Raw genomic sequence first — 19,228 nt, forward strand, 5'->3', positions numbered from 1 at the left:
ACGAACCAGCAAGATCTTTCAACACTCTTTAGACAAGATTGGCTCATGAATCACCTATTCATCCTACTGGCTTCTTCTTGCTCCTTTTCAGTTTGAATTTACCTTTTCTGAATATTGGTGTCCAGAATTATAAACGTATTTCACATGAGATTTTTATATACATATATTCATATTAATTGTATTGCACAAATATAAAACCAGTGGAAATGAGGTCAGACTCATGTCCTACATTGATTAACACAGAATATGAAACTCAAATATCAAACCAATATCACTTCTTCACTTAACTTATTCCAGGCATTAGATGTGAGAAACAGAAGCACACCGAACAAAACATCTTAATTTACAGTGGGATCCTTGTTAAATGAAATTCTCTCTAGCTACCTGGAGATATTTTTTTACTTTTATGCTATGAATACCCATAAGTATAGCTATGTTCTATTTCATATTTTTATTTCTAAAATATCAGTTCAGTTCCCTGTAAAATTTCAATATTGTGCAGCTCATGTAATTGCATATAACAATAAATCATGCACCTTTATCATACACTTATTCCTGCTCATTGAATATATAACTGTCAAGAAACAACTATGGCATCATATTTAAATTTCAGTAAAAAGATCTTATTTTATTGTGGCTTTCACTCATTCCCAGATGTCCTCCCTTCCTTGAAAGAGACAAGCCTGGGCGATGCCAGATTAAGATGAAATATCATCATCGCAACATATTAATTTTTCTTCGAAGATCTTAAAATAACTTTCTCATGCTTTTGCTGGAACATTTTTCATCTTGCTTGAAGGGGAAAAACATGGATATGAAAATCATCATCATAACTTCAAACTGAGTGGTATATGCTCAAAATGTGGGCTGCAAATTTAACTGCAGTGGTACAAACACTGTGCAGAAATAAACAAATATATACTGTTATACTGGAGAAAACATGTCCTCTTTGGAGGCTGCACCCTTTATACATAAGTAACAAGCTGAATGTAAATCAGTAATATTTTCTAGGCATATTTATGAGATATATGCAAATAAGATAAAAAGGCAAACAACTCTTTTGCACATTTGAACGTTATAGGCCTGTCTTCTGAATCATATATATGCTTTTTACTTAGAGATATATCAGCACAAATTTTGCTTGGAAAAAGTGCTTGTAAAAAGCACTCAGCTGATACCATGGAAGTAATTTTCACCAGTCTAGGACCTGAAAGTATCTATTTGTCTCAGTTTAATGAGAGAACAGCGTTAGACTAATAACACGTAACATATAAAATATTGCAAGGTAACTGTAGTTAAATGTAGTCAAACAATTTAAAATGCAAATAGAATACCAGTGCTATATACTGCACCAGAAGATTTTAGGGTATAGGTATGTATCCATAATTGCGATATTTTTTCTCTTGTGAATTACTTTACAAAAAAATCAAAAAGCTTCAAAGTGAGATTGCAATACAAAATAAGAGAAAAATAAGGAATTAAAAAGTGTTTATATTAACCCAGTGCTTTCATTATCAGCCAAGATGATGGTGAGTTAGTAAAACACTACCAAGGGAACAATCCAGTACCAGGAAACAAGCAGGAAAAACTCAGGTAAAGTCACTTAGGAAGAGAAACACCAAGTTCAGTCACGTAGGCTCTTTGTTTCAGTGCTGAAGGATGGAAATAGCCTATTTGGATTTTTATTTATGATTTTTCTGCCATATGCAGAACATAAAATATTCAGTTACAGTCACAACCTCTTGATTCATTTCAGCAGTTCTGTGTCCTGCCCATGTCTTTCCCTGAAGGTTCACTCATTTTGTTGGCATGATAATCAACCTCAGTATTAATCTAGAAACAATTCTGTACTTTTCCAATTATTTTCATGTGAGGGTCTTTTTCTAAAAGAAAAGTAATTTAAATGTCATCTTACTTTTTCCATTTTAATCATAAGCGTACTGTACCTTCACACTGCAATGTGCTTACTGTGACATTCAAGGCTTAAGTGTGCTTCCCAATATCTTACTGCAGACCAAGTAGCTCGTTTTTCCTTGGTAAGCTCTGTCCCTCCTGGCCTCACTGGGTCTAGTTCTTCACCTGGCCTGAGCAGCTGAAAAAGGAAGGCTGAGAAATTAATGTAGTCCAACCTCCCAGTGTAAGCATTTGCCATGATTGTGAGTGTAGAATAACTTAATTCACAGTTGTGAATAAGTGCTTGTATTTGCACTTGACCATAACAACACCCAAAGCAGACAGCATGGATGCAAATGTTTATAGAAGACAGAGATGAAGAAATGGAAGGAAGAAAGCATACTTCATCTGCTTACACTAAGGATACATGAGATTCATCTCTCTGTTCCTCTATTGCTCTCTTTCACTCACCCAGCTGATTTTATGTTCTTGCTGAGAAAGTGGCATTTGGGGCCATGGGCAGAGAAACTTCTCTGTGAGAAAGCTGCTGTCTGCGACTTCCATCAGAGAACACTTGCAGGAGCACTCCCAGGGAGCCACCTTCAGAGGTATATTCATGTTCTTAGGCTCAGTTCCTGTGGTACATGATGTTTAACTGCTCACCACCACTAGCAGTGGTAGAAACAGGGAGAGAAATATGGGAGGAAAATACTGCCTTTTCCTTTTGGCAGCAGAAATCTGTTATGTCAAGATAACTGCCTTTGAGATGGTAATCTTACCTCTTATCATCCTGAGATAGTCACATTTGGCAAAAAGCATATTTGTTCTTAGAGTTTGTCTGCTTTTTGAAGGCCTACCATGATTCCAGAGAGATTTAATTTTTTATAAGTAGCACAACTATAACAATTAATAATTCAGTAAAATGTTATATGCAATAATAGAGCCAAGGATGACAAGAAAAATCATTAGTAAATTGTGAGTGCAAGGGGTTTTATGTGCCCTGAAATCTTACATTAAGCTTAGGCACAGAACACATTATACCACATATATTTTCCTTATTGGCCTAAAATTCTAGCATGTAGACTGAAGCGTTTGTTCATTCACTCATGAGTGTGTTAGACTCAATCCAGACATTGTATTATGGAGGCAATTATTAAACAAGGATGGCCCCTATAAATATGTAAGACATTAAAACCTCTTATCTTAATATCAGGTTCATTCTTACTTCTGTGCTACAGTGATGACCGTCCCTTGCTACCATTAAATTTACCGTCTTGCCATGATTGTCCGGTGTCTCTTGCCTTCCCCTTCTTACTATAAATAATGTCCTCCCACCCACCCATATGTCTGGCCAGGAGATACGCATTTCATCAGCTGCTTTCAGCTGAGAGGTTGATTAAAAGCCCAGCCAGGATGCACACCCTGCTTTTTATAACAGTGCACATTGCAGTTAAATAGCTGGCATGCTAGAGAAGCTGCTTTGCGGGCTGCATGAAGTCCCTGAGCCGTATGTTGTGCAGGTCTGTTCTCCAACTTAGTTTTGTTTACTTCTGTGTCAATGGTAGGATATGGAACTGTGATCTCTTTTCTTGTTTAAAGGTATCAATATATTTCAAAGGCAGAGGGCTTTTAAAGATCATTATTGCATTAGTATGTTACCATTTATTTTTAATATGAATTTTTATATATGGTAGTCATCTCAGAGTAAACAATGTGTATACACCTATATTATGGTTTAGCACTGATGCTTGTGTAAAACAATCAGAAAACTTGTCAGAGATTTAATGATTAATAAATGTGACAAGAAGAAAAACATTCAAAGTTCAGTTCTGCTTTAAAAAAATGACTGAAAAAGGTACATACTTCTTTTCAGGACATTCTGAAATGCCATAATTCCTGCTCAGATATATATAGTTACTAGTAAAAATGAAAACTAATTTAGCACCAATTTGAGTTTTATTACTATTTTCCCCCAGACCATGCCTCTCCCTGCTTCTGGAGTAAACAAGGAATAAAAAAATGTTATTTCTACAGCACAGTAGCTCCATCGGCCAGAAAACTGTGTAGCTTTGGTCCTGAATAAAAAGAAAGGCTTTTTAACACTTGAAACCAGATTGTCTTTGCACTCTAGAAGTTTTAAGTCTTACTAATGCTCAAACCAATGTACAGCATTAGCTGTGAGGTATCAAACACGAGTTGTTACCTCTGTTATAGGAGTTGAGTCACTCCAGTCTGTGTCCGTCAAAACCCAGAAAATGTGTGACTCCAATAAGGAAAAAATAGTAGTAGCTTTGGCAACAAGTGAGAGAATGGAGTTGATGTGGATGACTACAGCACCTTCTAAGAAACGAGTGCATGGCCAGAGGACAGATCTGACCATCTCAGGGTATTGAGGGAGATGTGTACTGAAGCTTAATGTATTAATAAAATTAATTCATTTCAAACACAGGCATATTGCATGGCAGTAGTCTGGACAAGAGATAATTAAGGCCATAATGTATCAGGATGGAGGCAATTTTTTCTACCTAGTTGCAGATGATGGAAAATATTCCCATAAATTACTCTGTGGTAGCTTACTATCAGCAAGACAGTCATGAGCTCTCATGACATGAATTGTTTAATTGTGTGTATGAATCTTCTAAGCAGCATGATTCAATACTCTCCAACATATTCTCTTTTTGTTCTCTGTAATCTCTAACAGAATTGTTATTTTAACTTCACTAGCTGGGCAGGGGTAGATCAGTGCCTACAGTTGGAAAGGTGAAGATTGGATAGATGAAATGTTATTTCTGATACAATGAAAAAAGAAGATTAGGAGAGAAGGCAAAAATGTAGTCTAGGAAAAACAATGAACCAGTATTTTAAAAATGTCTCTCTATATCTATATATACATAGAGATAACATAGAATTTGTTGGTTGCCAGAGACTGTATTGCAGGACTGTAGAAGCATGAAAAAACAAGTCCTGTTCACCTTGGTGAAATATTTTCCTCATTAGCAAGAAAAAAAGTTTATTTTTCACTTTGCAACTAACAAACCACAACAGAGTAAGAGTAAATGGTGGTAAGAAGGGGATAGCAGGAAACCTCAGCTATGTAAAGATGAAAAAAACCTTATCAGCAGGGTAAGGTGTTATGAACCTTGTTCCTGTCATCTACTCCATATTTGTATTCTTTCTGAGTGGTACAATGCAGCGTAAAAGTGTGTTGCAGGCAATTCTTACGGAGTATGAGAAGCATAAGTTCAGAGGGTAACTTGTTCATCTGCACACACCCTTCATGCCTCTCAAGTTGTCCAAGTGAGGGATGCTTACAGATAAGACAAAACGATTATGTAAAAGCAAGTCTCACATCTGCAGCTGACTGCAGAGAACTTGCAGCCTGAAGCATGAACTAGCATCCATTTAGAGTAAGACTGGACCACAGAGAGGTATATTTTCAGTAACTGAACTACATCTACTTTTCATGTTCTAAAACACTCCGTATATTTTCTGAATTATTATTATAACTGTGTTCCTCACTAATGGTTTTCCCCCATAAGCCAGCTTCCATAGATTTCAGGCTTCTAAAACACAAGAAACCTTCTAGAATTATATCTTAAATCATGTATTGGTATGTCAATTAAACTATAACATTTGATAAATGATGAAAAAACTTATTGTAAAAAGGCAACATGAAGAAGCCATGTTTAAGCCCGTCAAGAAGGAGAAATAATTCTAAACTGTGAGTAAGTGTCAGAACCACGACATTGTCAGTAGTTTTTTGTTGTTGTTTTGGTTTTTTCGGCATGTACTTTTATCTACTTCCAACTTCTGTGGAAAATACATTCACAGAATTCAGGATCATCCTGTTGTCCTGACTGTACACATTGTATACAGTTTGGTAATTAAACTCTTAAGCATTTCAGCTTTGTATCTTTACTCTTGTGATCATTTAACCTCTCCCTGCTATTATTAAACTGACTAGTTGAATCTGGGCTTAAATTAAGTTGAAAATTCTTGAGTCTGGTAATGTTTATGATAGAACAATGAAACATCATTCTGCCTCCAACATCGGATGTGATAGTACCACTAGTGAGTAAATAACCATTGTTAGCAAATTTAGCCATTTCTGCACAGCTGTTACCCGTTATCAGGAGGATGTGCAAGAAATAATTTAGACAGTGTCAAGTCAAATGCACATTGCCAAAAGAGGGATGATTTCATGAAGTCATCTTTGTTCGGTTGTATTCTGTTGTTGTAACATTTTCCATTAATTGTTGAAAAGCTTTCAATACACTCTTCACCTGAGTGCATGCTAACTAACTAGCAAAGAGGAGGTCTTGCACTTCTCGATTTTGAGCTGTGAGTGACCTAAGCACTTCAGAGAATAGTACTGTATAAGTTTAGGCTGACTTACAATTGTGAAAGGAGATTCTAAGATGATAGAGAACCTTTCAACCTTTGTATACTGAGTCTGAACAAAGGCTACTAAAAGATGTGGAAAGTCTGAACCTTTACAGGCAACATATTTTTAAATAAACATGGAAGGTAGATTTCAAACTCAGACTGTAAAAAATGGTTTACTGTACTTTAGGCAGTTCGTTTTTATGCTTCTCAAAATGTCCATTTTCTCAGCACACTATATATATAAAGAGATCTACATAACTAACTTACCTATATCTATGCAGCTAATCCAAAGAGATTTGTGCCTCTTTTTTTGCATGACTTCGCACATTTATTAGAAAAGTTAATTACACCTAAAAGTTTATTTGAAACCAAGGAAGCTGCGGAGTTAAAGGAGGTTAAAGTAAGAAGTGATGGCAATAATATATAAACATATATATAAAAGATATTTACAAAATACCAATTTCTAATACTAAATGCAAATTAGATATATCAGAAACTTTTTCCAAGATGGATGGTAAGGCTATAATGACATTTGTAAAGATAATTGTCTTATTTATTAATGTTTTTCCAGAAATAACATTATTGTGGTTGTCAGGCCCACTTAGTGAGTTACAAATTAAGGACAGGATAGGATTAAGTTCACCTAACTTTAGCAGCCTAGGAGATGGATGCACATTCCAAGCTAAGTGATGGCTTTCCTCTCTAATGAACATCTTCAGAGTGCAGCTCACACCTCCGTTCTTAGAGAGCTGGGGTGATTACCCCCCTGGAGGTGGTACCTATTCTATTGACTGCAGTGCAAGCCTAGAAGATGAATTCAGATAAGATGCCTAATCCTGATATATAAAATTACATGAAATAAACCTCATCCTATGAGTTACATTTTCCACAATAACATAAGAATAGTCTTAACTAATAGCTTATTAGCAGCCACTTTTGAAACAGCAGGATGATCCACGTATTTTAGGTTACATAGGTGCCCAAATGTTTTGCTTGACCTTGGTTTAAACCTGCATGGTGAGGGCATCCTTTCTCTTTCAATTGTAGTTCTGTAAGCTGAAGTTTACCAACCCGAGACTGCTTTCAGTAGCTGCCATCCACTTAGTTTTCCTGGCTAAGCTGCTGCTGAGATTGCTTTCTAGGCTATTAAAATTAAAATGAGCCAGCATAAACCATTGAAATAATAGATCTTTTTTGCTTGCCTGCTTTGCTAACCCAACTCACTTTGAAATAAATTAGGGAGTGATCACACAAGTAATTTAACCAGTGGATCTGGCAAGGCAGTGTTCTCTGGCAAGAGGATGGCAACAAACAGTTGGGGGTTGGCTGGGGATGGTAATCTCTTCAGCTGGTCCTGTGGGGGCAGTAATGCAGAAACAATTACACAAAGCTCCCAACTGTATCTTCTTTTGAAGGGCATCATTTATTTTCGTCCAATAGTCTTCAGTCCCCTCATTTACCACCAGGAATAATGCTATGGTTTCCTATTTCTAATGTAAATGTATGTAAAAGAAAGAACTTCATATTCTAAGTAAATAAACCTCACAGAATATGTGCCAGATTTAGACCCATTTGTATTAAGAGTATACAACTCTAAATTGTAAGGAAACAATCTTGCATTTTATAGACTGAATTTTTGCTGAAGTTTTTTATAGAAACAGAATGCCTTAGAAATTCAAAATACCTGCTCTAGTGAGATATTAACCACTGGAGTTGACATGCTTACAAAAAGAAAAGAAAAACAAAAAGAAAAAAATGCTTAACCACTGTTTTTTGGCATAGTCATCTTGGAAGCTGATGAGAAGAATAAAAAGAGTACATTTCTTTCTAATTCCTTAGATCTAACATGTTTAAATACTGCAACTACTTCACTCAATGGTGTGGTGATAAGTCTATTGCTGGCGAACTTGTTCAAAGAGAGAAAGTCTCTACAGTTTCTATGTTGGTAATCTAGCTGTTTGTTACTGTTATTGTTGAAAGGAATCCAATTCTTAGACATAAACAGGGTATTCTGCTGCTCAGCTATCTTCTGCCCTTACAAGAGTCATCCTATGTTGCTTTTTTATGAATTACAGGAATGTGATCTCTATGTGACACGATCATCTATAAAGAAAATTTGTGACTCAATTTTTCTTTAAAACATGTTTGCTCAGGTTTGAAAGTTTGCCTGTAAGTTAAATTTTGCACATGCCATTCTTTACATTTGAGATAATTCACTTTATTTTATATGATTGCAACTTTGCATTTTTAATTAGTATTTCAATATCCAGCCAAGATTTAAACTTTTTCACAAATAAGTATATATGCCAGTGTACAAAATTTATTAATTATTAATATTATACTAGTATAATAATAATAATATTATTATTATTTCAAAATGGTTGAAATTTTCAGACATTATGGATAAGTTATTTGGCAAATCTTTAACAGAAATTCTATTTGACAAAGCTATGATACCTCTTTAAGAGGTTAAATCACTTCCACACTTCCAAGCTCCTTACTATTTCTATCATATATTCAAGAATATTCTCATAATTTTGTCTAATTACACATGAAAAGTGAGCCATGAGTTTACTCAAACTAATACTAATTACTTTTTGCTGAATGTTTTTAATCTGTGTCTTGCGAAGAAAGTGTATATAATTCTTTACTGTTCTTTTATGATATAAATTTTGAACTATTTCTAATTAATGTGAGCAATCAGAATGCCACACTCTTTTCTCAGTGTGGTGACTAGTCTTTGCGAGTAATTGAATGGTAGCCTTAAAGAAGGTGAGGTCATGAAGCTTATTTATCTGACACCGTGAATTCTATGCCTGTGTAAGAGGGAAAAAGGATGTTTTTTTGCCCTCAGGGTATTAGTCATGGTCCATAGGTTCGTGGGAAAAATGTAGGAAGTCTCAAAAGTTTGTTCCTATTATTTCAATTTTTCTTAGACTTTATTTGAATCCCAAAGTGAATTTTCTATTATTCCTTTGAAGGGTGCATAGGAGGGTACCAACAGTCTTTGAGGAGCAACACCTGCAGTTGCATTCAAAGGCATGACTTTTCCAAGCAGTTTCTGATCTGCCTGGTATTGTCCCAGGAAGGATAAAGGCCTAGGTTTTTTACCTGACTGGCAGAACATTCCAACACCAATAGAACTCTAAACATTGTTTTAGAAGTAATGAGTCCTGCTGGTTTCATCCTGCAAGACCTTGAAATCCCACAGGGCAATGTGGTTAGAAATAAAACTGAAGGCTGAGGCTTTTAATGAGTTTCCTATCCACAGATGCCATCAAGCTTTTATACTATTCATTTTATTTCTACAGCTTGAACAAAGGAACCCAGAGTTGTGGGCAATACTCTGACAAGTGCAGTTCACAAACTTGGGAGAAATCTAGACTTTAGACAATAAAAGATCATTGAAAGAAGTAAAAAAAAAAAGCAAAATAATAAAAAATGAACTTAAATATGGGATACTTTACTTACAAAAAGTGAACATAGTGCAATTCATACAAGCTAAACTGCTTGGAGCATAGAATGAGAATATGACTGCAGGTTTCCGTGATGTTACAGAGGTTATGACGACAAAGAAAAACGAACTGAATAGAGCCAGTGAGAGGTCAATGTGCATTTTGGGAATGTCCTTCAAGCAATACTAAATTGAGCATTCTCAAGCTCTTCACTGTGTGTGGATCTCAACTGTCTGAAGCCTTCCATACAGTCAGAGAAAATGAGGAATACTGATGAAGAAGCAGTTTCACTCTTATGAGAAGATGAGGGTGAAAGCATCTGTGCCTACATACAGGGGTGTAGAATATGCATGTGTGGGTTTGGAAGACACTTCATTTTATACTATTTTTTCCCCATTTCACCTCTTTCACTCCTTTCTGGGTTTTCCTTAAAGGAAGATCCTGGAAAAAATGTGGCATGAAGAAGTCCATGGTCCACGGAGCTCCTTTCTGGATTGGATAGTGTTGTGCTGATTGTCCTTGATTCATCCCTAGTAAAATGCGTAAGATTTTGTGACTCTAAAAGTAAACAGACTCCACAGGTCTAGAAACTTGCCTTTCATCTTATCTTCTCACCCCCTGTTCAAATACAAATGAAAATTCTCATTGAGAAGCACATAAATATTTTCTTCTCGTTAGTTTGTTCCTGCAGTGTTGATGAACGGCTCCATGCTGAATGCTCCTGTAAGGATGGTCCAAATCAGTACAAATGCCAGAAATTGCTTTCACTGTAACTGCACACCATTTTATGAAAAGAACTGTTTTTCTCAGATTTCCAGTAGAATTTTGGAGTCTTGGGATCTTTCACCAAAATATATAGATCCACTGTAAACCCAATAGCCATCAAGAACAGTTTTCTAGCTATTTTCAGTTGTGCACTTCATTGGTTTTCAGATGGCAAACCTACTGATTACATTAAAAAAAAAGAATTCTTAAACCAGTAACGGCATGGACTACTCAGGTGCATCCAATGCACAGTTGTACTCTAAAGTTTAAGATTTGTCTTTGTTTTAGTCTTCATTGGTACAAGAAAATATGCAATCTGCAAAAACCCTTTGCAAGTTGTTGAGAACTAGCAGAACAGATTATAAGCAGTCAGCTGTTCAGCTTTAAATTCTGAAAATGTTATTTACTTAATATCTAGTGTTATATGTCTGTAACTTCAGCTATGGACTGTAAACACTGAGTCAGGCTCAGCCTATAGACTTAGTCATGGCCAAGTAGGTTGAAACAGAGAAGAGAGTTCATATGCCTTAATCTGCCATGTACTTTCATTCTAAGAATTTTCCAGGGCTCTCAGAAACACTTACACAATCAGTATTTTATAGCTCCACATTTTGGTACTTCTCAGATCTGAACATTTCTTGTTCTGTCCTCTGTTAGTATCTTACACTAATTAGCTGTACAATGTTTAAGTTTTACCATGTAGTATTGAAAGGAGACTGCCATTTCCATTCTCATGCCATCTTTGAAATTTCTTTTTTTTTTTTTTTAAATACATTATGTATTATTTGAGATCCTGTAATAAAGACAGCATTTAGCAATGGAAGAACTGACTTTTAAAGAATACATGTGCATATATATAATCATATATGCATGCATATAGATACGTACATAATCACACATATGATTGCTATTACCAGACCTCATTTGTACAGAACAAAATAATGCAGGATTGTAGTGATTTACCTTTTTAATGAAAACTTCAAGCTGATTATAAATGAAGCGAAGCAGTATCTACAGTATAATGCTGCCAGTAACGATTAACTAGACAACTACTGATCATTCCCAAAATTTGTTATATATTGCAACTTTTAAAAGAAAATTGAAATGGCTTAATAATCAACTGGTATATTAAATATATAGCCTGTAACTACACATTCTTACCACTTCTACCAAAATGCTTACTCCCACGTTCCCCTCTGCAGAGCCCAGTTCAACACCTTTTGAAACTAATTGTCAATCCTACAATGAAATTTTTGCATTTCTCAAACCTGAACATCTCTCCTCTGTTTGTATTTTACTAACAATGAGTAAATCATGCTTATTGATTGTATCATCTAGTTTTGTACCAATGTTGAATATTAGATTCCAGCCCTATAACTGAATCTACAGCAACATACGTGTCTACTCAGCACTCCAGTCACTTCAAGTAGGCTCTGGTTTGGTGTGGGAACCTTGAGCACAAAATTTGGTTTTGACAGTTTGGTATTTGGGGCATAGACTAATTTTCTAAACGTGTCTGTAGTGCCTACTATAATTTGGTAATATCCTGAAAAAGCTACTTAATATTTAATAACAAGAATGAAGGAAAATGAATACCAAAGGAATAATGGTAAATGAATGTTTTGCTCGGTTTAACCTTATATAGCTGTTTGTGGTAAAGCCACGTAAATTCTTTTTTTGTCTTTCAGTACAGTTCACACTGAAAAAAGGAAATAATTTAAATATTAAATAAAGTAGCTTGATTGGGTTTTTAAAAATATGTTGCAAATTATGTTTTTTTCCAGTTGAGTGCAAGTTTAAGTGCTAACTAGTATTTTGAATACTTACCATGAAATATTAAACAGCATGTGCTTTCTATTTATATTGGTTACCAATCTCAATATTCAGAGGAAGAGCGTATAAAGTTAACAAGCAATTATTTGGCAAATTAGTACTCAACAACCCTGAGTAAATAGGAAGTTTGAAACCTATCTGTTATACAGCTACTTTAATTTGCATAGCACACTGGTGTGTTTGCTTTGCAAATACTTTGCAATGAATCATCATTTGTACTATACAGTCCAAAGAAAAGCAATCAAAATTCACAGCAAGACAATGAAATTAATTATAACTGTTGAATTCTGTGGTGGTAATTCCTCCTCATGCAGGAAGATTAATTGCATTGCACTTTCCTTGCACTCCACTAAATGATCTGATGAATGTATAATCATTTACAGATTTCTAAAATGCTGAAAATTGATTACCTTTGATTAGCTCTGATCTGCACAAAGAGCTCTGACAGAGTATCAGTGAAACATTATAACATTACAGACAAAGTAACAAATGATTTAATTACCAGTGTGCTTATTAATGTTAGATTCCCTGCAGTGATCCTGGCAAATCAGGGGCCTGTAATAGACCTGTGGGTTTCACTGAATTCCATTAGGGTTTAAATAATATTTCTCACTATTTCTCAAATCCTTCTTTTCATGGCTTCTTAATAACTCTAATTAATTCTAATTTGCACAAAAATCCATTGCATCTCCATAAACTTTTAATTAGATCTAAAGTAAGATAAGTCACTGCTTTCAGAGACTGGGGAAAATGTGAAGTGCGGCTTTATATGCTTCCAAATAAGTTTTTCATTAACAAAAGATATTTCTCTGTACAGCTATTTAATGAAAGTTTAGAACTAATTTTGAATTAGGCATGTGGTCCAGCTATACACTTTTAGTTGCAAACATAATAATAGTTGCTTGTACATGAAGAGAGTGAAAAAACAGGATGGTAAAATGTTTAGCTAACTAAATGGTAAACATAATTTTAATACTTTTTAATGTATTGCCAATATATACATTCACTCATTTTGTTAATTGTTGTAGATAAAACACTCTGATTAAGCAGCTACACTGTACACTGAAAAACTATTTGCAAATGAAATAGCAAGGGAACACTAGCCCAGTTACAGACCATGCTGAATGTTGTTGGCACAAACATATCAGGCTTTTCTATGCTTATACTCGTGAACACTTAGATCAGTTCAGATTGGCAGCTTCTTTGGTTTTCCCTGGTTTTATGTCATTATATATGACATTAAATTATTATGAAGCAATGACAATGAAAACCCAGATGATCAGAGAAGTCAAACAGAGCTCAAATTAAGCTCTGTTTCTGCAAGTGTTTCTTAGAGAAAAAAATAAATGTAGATAATTAAAAGCTTATTTAGCACTGGAGTACTTATACATAGACAACTTATAATAATATTTTTGTATTTCAGTTGTGTAGGAAAGGAGTGACTGCAATACTGCAGGTGTTACTTTGTCATTCGTAATGCGGAAGACGGAAAACTTAAAAAATAGAAATATTCAACCCCCAGTGTGGATGATTACATTTATTACATTCACTGCTGTCAGCAGCTGAAAAGCTATCCATCACACTGAAACAGCGATGAGAGTCAGAAGTCTCTTTTTGTGGAGAAATATTGAAGTCAGATTGTTGATGTCAAAAGTCAAACTCTAGTTCAGCTATCTGTTTTATGAATCTGACTGAGACACATTGTGCCTGTGTTCAAACTGATATCTAGCAGAGCTCATTTTAGCAAATGTGTGATTTAGAAGTCAGAAAAACATTCGTACCAGCTAAATATTAAGAGGAAACTGATAGGGTACTCAACTGCTTTTATATTTAAATATCACATCATTCAGTAATAACATAGCATTTATTTTTCACAGACGGTTAAAAACTTATTGTGTATGATACAATGACGTTATTGTACTTGCATACAGTGTTCACAAAAATATTTTATAAATGCATGAAAGCATTTGAAATATGACCACTTTTACCACACCAACATAGACTTTTCTGTTGGCATTGGAATATTCATTTTTCAGGTTTTTGTTGGATGCACGTACACACATATATATGAGGAATGATATGTTCAACTAGTTTCAAAAGGCAAGTAAGAAGACTTACATTGGAGGTATACTGACATAAGGACGAAGCAGTGCACATACAATAGCTGAGTGAGAAAATCCAGTGTAGACATGATGAGAAAAAACGAATGTTCTAAGCCCTGAAAGACTGATTACACGTTCACCATTGGAATTATCTGTCTTTACCGAGTGCAGCTACCATTCACTGTGCTTCGATAGCATAAATAGGATTCTCAGAAAAGCAGTACTGAATAAAAATATCTAACATAGTGTATTTGCAACTCTGCCTAATTCTTCAGGTCTGACTTCTGAAAATGTGAGATAAATCAATTGTCTCTTTTCATTGCATTAGAATTTTTAAAACAGAATTTTACAAATAATTGGGAGGAAAGCAGGTTCCAGATAATAAATTGTAGTCCATTGAAAAACACTGAAAATAAATCAAGAGATGTACTCACAGCTTGGGGAGTACTACTTAATATGAGTATCTTCAGTAGTTTACATTGAATATTTTAAAAGCATTTCTTAAGGAAGGTGCTTTGTAGCTGAGAGAAAAACGTATGCGCTACACGTTATTGAACTTGCTACCGTCACTGCAGATTTTGTTCTGTTTAACAAAAACAAGCATAGTTTGTGAATTCAAGTCAGGGAGTTCCTTTTATTTTTACTAATTTCACCATCCTTTCTCTTTTTAAGCGCAGCCCTCAGGGTACATGATGTAATGGTCACCATTATAGTACAGAACAGGAAAAAAGGGTATCATGAAATGCAGAATTGAATGGTATTCTTAGAAAAGAAAAATGTATGCCAGATTTTTTCCAAGGGAGCTCTACTCAAAAACAAACAAATATGCAGATAGTGTACAAAGCTTCTTGAATCATCATTAGTGGTTAGAAAAAAAAATTGGCAGAAAGAAAGTGGACGGTTAAAAAAATAAAAAAGCCAAAATGGAAGGACTAATTCAATGATACCAGATGTAACACATGACTGTGGGGATTGAAGGGTCATGAGTTTGAGTCAAAACTCAACTTCGAGTTAATTGGCTGGCAGTGGGGCTGCACAAATTGCAGAGATAGAGTACTTGTTTCCTAGTGCAGAAGGTCAGGCTTCTTATGTGTTTGCACTCTTTGCATGGCATCCAAGAACTAACACTTGTATTTGCTAGAAAAGAGTTTGCTTGCTTGTCATCTTTTTAAGTAGAGGAAAAAGAACTGGCTGAGTATGAAACAGAATGACACGTTTAAAATTACTCAAAAGCTGCTCTGTCTTGAACTACATGTATTTCCCTCCTCCATTTCTTGTCTCTGCAAACAATCCAGAAAACAAATGGTATACAATAGTTTCAGGGAATATTTTAACTCAGCACTATGAATTCATTGATATGAAAACTATACATAAAATATATAATCTTAACATATTTTCCCTCTGAAAAGACCAATATAGTTCTTTCCAGCTTACCCAAGTTGAAATGTTATTATGTTTAAAAGAGGAAAATAATTGCAGTTACCGACTTTGCTGGGGAAAAAAGAAATATAAATGTTCCTTAAAACATTTAAATGGGCAAGTGGGAAGACATTTTTTTAAAAAAGCTTCTAGCTGTGTGCGTGGAAACTCTGGCTCTGTGCCCGAGACGTACAGCAAAAAACAACATATGGAACTCACCAGTTCCTAAAATCCCTTTCCACAAAATTCATGCCACTCCTCACCACAATAAAATGACTCACGGAGGGGTGTGCTTTATGCCTCCCAGGCAGAACTCCATAGCCCACAATTAGTCTATCCATTGAAAGGCCAAAATACCTTATTGTTTTACTTGCTGTATAATTATCTGTTATGATGAACTGTGATTCTAAGGACTATTGTCCCTAGGCTTGGATCTGTGTGTGGAGCGGTTCCCTGGCTGAGACCCAGCAGTGGACCTTCCATTTAGAATCCATGCCTGAGTGATTTCTCCAGTCTCTCCCTGGCTCGCTGAAACAGGGACTGTTTCTGCATGATTTCTTGGGTTGATGAGAAGCAATTATGCCTTAAATGAAGTCATTCATGTCTGCCATTTTGTTTGCATATTTTTCAGCATTCACCTGTTATTAGACCTGTTTTTAAACTGTAAACTAGTTTCAAGTACACTTTTGTGTCTGATGTGGTTTGGTAATCAGAAAAAAATATATATGTAATGTTTTCTTCACAAATCACTCAAGCAGGAAATCTAATAGAGTGATTTAGAAGTAAAATAGCATTTAAGAATGTCCCAGGCATTTCATTTCTGAAGTGATAATGTATAACGATAATCATCTTGAAGTATTAACTAAGATTTTTAATGTGTATTCTTTAAATAACTTCACCTGGAGGAAAAGATTGCCAAAACAGTTACTTACACCCTTTAAAGCCAGAATCCAGTAATACGGGTAGTGTAAACAAAATACTATTTTAATGTTTAGGAGGCTATTTGCATGTAAGGCAAGCTATTGTGTGCCATTTTTCATAATTCTTTTTGAAAAGTATAAACACTTTAAACAGCCAGATTTTTTGCAAAGCATTTATTTCTGATAGGTCCTAAATTATTGCAAAAATTCCTTCACTATGTATAGAATCTTCTAAGTATTTAGCAAATAATTTTCTACTTTCATTCTCAGTGTCTGGTAGAGCTTTTCCACAAAGCAGTTTCCAAGGTGATGTTAGGTACAATGCTGATAAAAGGTAGCCATGTCATGAAAACAAATACTGTAGATAAAGCTTTGTCAATTTGTATTAAGCTGGATATATTTTATGCGAATTTACCAAATCTTTTGTTGATTTGTCAGGCTTCTGAATGCTTTTTTATTTTAAAATGAAGATGAGTGAATTTTGATAGGTGCAATTTATGTCTGAGACTCTCCTCCCAAGAAACAAATTACTTTGTCACATTTTTCCCCACGGTAAATATAAAAGACAAAAAAAATATGTAGGCCTGACAGATCTTGATATAATTGTAAAGCTTAAAACACAAACCAGTTTTTCAGATATTTGAATGAACTATATTTGTACATCACTGATTAAAACTGTAAATGTGCTTTGAAAAAAATCCTCTTTTCATACTGGACAATCCCTATAGCTAAATATAATTAAATTAAACCAACAATATACTTTAGTTTTTTTAAAAAAAATTATATAAAACATTGGAAGTAAGTTGTGAGTACTTTTGAAGTGCATAATTCATCTGGGTAGAAAAAGGTTTTTTATTGTTGTTGTGGGCTCTTTTTTTAGAAGAGACTTGTACTAAGGTGACCTCTACTGTTTAAAAAAAAGGCTTGCAAAAGCAGCCCTCTCCTAAATCATCCAACAGTCCTAAATTGCCAAGACAGACATGGATACTGCTGTGCTTAAAACTATTTGCTTAATTCACTGCTGTTTGGATTACTACAAATGATTTTAAGGTTTCTTTCTCATGCATTGGAAAGTTCCCCTGCCATTTACTTCCTAGCCATTCGCGTGCAAATTCTGCCTGTACTGGGATCACTGCCATTAAATTTTCTTCACACTGAAGGGTTTTCTCTGCTCCTGGCAGGGCAAAGTCATGACCCAGAAAAAAATTGATTCATGAATTCTCAGGGTGCAACTAAAGAAGAGAGGAAATATGCCTTGGCTGAGCTCCTACTAGTGACAATTTAAAACCTGTAATTAGTTTGGATTCAAGCTGCAAAAGGAATCTGAACTTAAAATGCATTAATTCAAACTGATATATTAACTTTAACAAAGTAGATCCTTTATTATGTAGAATCATTATTACAGTCTGTTTTGCTAACTGTTGGATTCCAGACTTTATTAACTTAAATTTTATTAGAAAATGCAAGTAATTGCTGGTGAACACTTTATCTATGTGATGGTTTTCCTGGTGAAACAGGACTTTTTATTTGGGTTAGTTAGCTTTAACACCTCAGTTATGGATTCTATTTTTGTAAATTCCCATCATCCACATGCTGCACAATGGCTGAGGCCACTTACCCCCTGCTGATATCAGGACCCCACATCCCCTTTAGCTAACTCCCTGACATTTCTATGAACTACACAGCTGAAATGTTATACAGTAATTAATGTTGATCCTAGCACACACACAGCCTCCAGTACAAATTAGGATAGAAAAGGTTATCATAATATTTTGCTAGTCTGTTTGGTAGAAGTGAATTGCTCCCTGTGGGGGACAAACAAAAAAAGTATTTTCAAGATTTGCATGATGAAGGAGCATCCAGGTATTTTTATTCAAGAAAAGTAAAAACTATTTTGAACATTTCATCTAGGAATAATGAGCCTTGCTATTTGTACATTTTGATACCTGCAGGGTCACGGGTCTGTTTGTCTGGAGTAGTTTGCTTGTGGTATGTGTTTTTGCAGATGAAGCAATGTATGGTGACTGAAACTCTGAACTAAAGCTGTGTTATCTTGCGGAGTTCAAATCCAGGTACAACTAGCAGCTGGATCCTCTCGGACTGTCAGTGGTGTCTGAAAAACACCCAGAGACTAAATAATTTAGATTAAACCATTCTGACCCGTATAATTGTTTAAATGAGTAATGCAGCCACTAACTGAAAGAGGTCAACCATCTGTAGAGGAAACATAGAATTTGGTTTCATTTCCAAACAAACTTTTGAAGCACAATACTGTGGGAGGTAGGAAAAAGGCTGCTGACAGATCAACAGCTTATCTGCTACACCAAGGTTAAAACTTCTATCACTTGCAGAAAGCAACGTTAATAGAAAACGCTCCTGAGAGAGTAGGTTTAGCACAAATGAAGTTTGATCCACTCAATATGCCATTAATTGTCTTTTTTATTTTCTGTGGTTC

The sequence above is a fragment of the Opisthocomus hoazin genome, chromosome 7 (assembly GCF_030867145.1).
Source record: "Opisthocomus hoazin isolate bOpiHoa1 chromosome 7, bOpiHoa1.hap1, whole genome shotgun sequence".
NCBI lineage: Eukaryota > Metazoa > Chordata > Aves > Opisthocomiformes > Opisthocomidae > Opisthocomus > Opisthocomus hoazin.